The sequence below is a fragment of the Bidens hawaiensis genome, unplaced genomic scaffold (genome assembly GCF_021521415.1).
Source record: "Bidens hawaiensis isolate Kalapana, Puna unplaced genomic scaffold, B.hawaiensis_p1.1 tig00015906_1, whole genome shotgun sequence".
Taxonomy (NCBI): Eukaryota; Viridiplantae; Streptophyta; class Magnoliopsida; order Asterales; family Asteraceae; genus Bidens; species Bidens hawaiensis.
The window spans coordinates 285,116-287,744 of NW_027492425.1; positions in this window are offsets into that span (position 1 = coordinate 285,116).

Consider the following 2,629-nt stretch of genomic DNA (forward strand, 5'->3'; position numbering starts at 1 on the left):
AGTTATAATCAAACCATAAAAACGTTTAAATGCAAATAAGTGCGGAAGCGTAGAAACCTTAATTCAAAAGTTGCGTCACGCAGGACGACTTAAAACCAAAGATAACTGTTAAAAATAAGTTTGCAGAATAAAAGTGTTTTCATTTAATGCATGCTCCTAAACCGCGCGCCCGCCTCGGCTACCTGAGAATAACATACTAAAGGTGTCAACACAAGGTTGGTGAGTTCACAAGTTATATAAGATAAATCGTTTAGCGTTTGCATTCAGCGTTTACGTTAAGTGTTTTGCGTAACCTCGTTACGGCGTTTAAGCGTTTTGCGTAACCACGTTACGGCGTTTTGCGTTTTGCGTAACCACGTTACGGCGTTTTGCGTTACCAGATAATGTTATGTCAAATTATATATCGATAGGTAGCTAATCTATACAACAAGTATTACTAAGTGGTTCGACACCGAAGCTGACTGTTTATCAAGTGCCCGTCACCAGGTCAATCCAGACCATGGTAAGTGTTAGCCAAAATTACACCCACTCAACCTCCAGTTGAGCTTAGCGTCGGGTGGGGTTTGTCAAACCCAGTAGTACTACTCAACAGTGACTCGCTATTCTAAATATTAACCGGTTCGATGTGTGGGACTTCAAATGTTACGTTTGCCGCTTAGTCTTTACAAGTGATATATAATTTATAACAAAATCTTAAATATGCGTTTATCGGAGTATGTTATCTCCCCCAAGTGAAAAACGTTTGAAAACAGTTTAAGAGTGGGGTAAGTGAACTCACTGTTTGCGAAGAATATCCCGAATTAGATCACCAAGTGATGCGCGTCGTAGAAACTCTCTGGCGTTCTAAATAACAAAGAGATTTTCTAAGTATCGGTATGTTTAACGAGTCTCTAGACTCGGCACATAATACCTATGCACGTAACATGTTTCGTGTTTCGTTTGTGAATCGTGTGTGACTTAAACAAGTACAATTGTGATACGATACGTGAGTGAACAATTACTTTTGTGTCATGTATTAATAACATACTTTACTAGCAATTATCCCCGTAAGGGCATTTTGGTCAACAAATAACAATTACTAGCCATTATTCCCCAAAAGGGCAATTTGGTCAAATCATGGCAATCAATTTGCAACTATTCCCCGCAAGGGTATTTTGGTCAAAACATAACAATTATATAAGAAATATCATATTTCATGCATTTATACACAACTCAGCAGCTAGTTTCACTGTGACAGAATTTCTACTTGAAAGATTGTACTATTTCACCGATCATACCATCTAAATTAATTCACCAAAAATCACCACTGAAACATACATGTCTTAGGTTTCCAGAACATATTTTATCTTATTTTTATTCCATATAGATTTCTCATAATGATCAAAACACTACAGTAAACTCATATCAGTCAGATTCATGCGCAACAGAATGTTATTTGCAATTCCCGTTAAACGAAAAATCCAATAAATGCAAGACCACTTGGGTTTGGTTCCTAACTCAATGAGTCAACTTCCAGAAGTGGAACCAACCCAATTGGTCTCGTAGTTCATGAGATATAACATTTACAACATAACCTAATAGCAGGTCTAACAGCTCAGCTTTGCACAACGTTTTTGTAAAATCATAAAAGTAAACTTCTACTTGTCCAAAAATTACAAACTTATACTTTATAGAAACTAGACTCAACCTAGTTTACTGCAGTACCCACAATCTCAACCAATTTTCACGTTTACACTTCGTTACAGTCACTTAAACATCGTATACACATTCTGTCCAGAATCTGTTCACATCAAAACTCAACAATTTAACTATCTATGGACCATAAATCAATCATATAACATGCTAGACACTACAACCACTATCCATGCATATCAATTACACCATACATACAAGATTAGGGTTTGTGTTTTAAACTCAAATCAAAGACAACAATCAATCAAGCAACAACATCAATACTAGTTATCAATCATCATGAATTCAACAACCATCATGTTAACTCATACATACATATAAAAATCGGCTGCCTAGGGTTCTTAATTAACCCCATTAAACATCAAAATTAAACAACAAGAAGGTAAATGATGATCAATTATACCTTCCTAGCACCTAGTTCTTGGATAAACACTTGATTAGGGCTTGTATGTGTGTGTGCTTGTGGACGGCAGCCAAGAGGGAGCAAGGGAGGGGCCGATCGGAGCTTGTAGGTTTATAATAATAAGTTAGGGTTAAGTGTTAAGGTTATATTTATAGATATACAAGTTACACTCTAGTCCCTCTACTTTCAAGTGTTGTTTTCTAGCCTAACTAGCTTGTTTTCGTCTTGAGTTAACGTTTATAATCATGTTATCACATAACACATAAGTCTAACACATAATTATCACATAATTATTGTTTTGACGTTTTTCGTTTATTTATCAATCGTTTGCGTCAACTCGTTTGCGTTTCGGTGCAAATCCCGAAAGACTACACATGTAGTAAGTGTTAAGCGTCATTTAAAACCTAGTTTAAATGTAATGCTGTGTGCGTTATAGATTCAATGATCTTAAAGTTTGAATTGACGGAGTTGAGTTAACGGAGTTAACCTGAAATTGACGATTGTCACATCATTCCCATGTTAAAGAATTTTCGT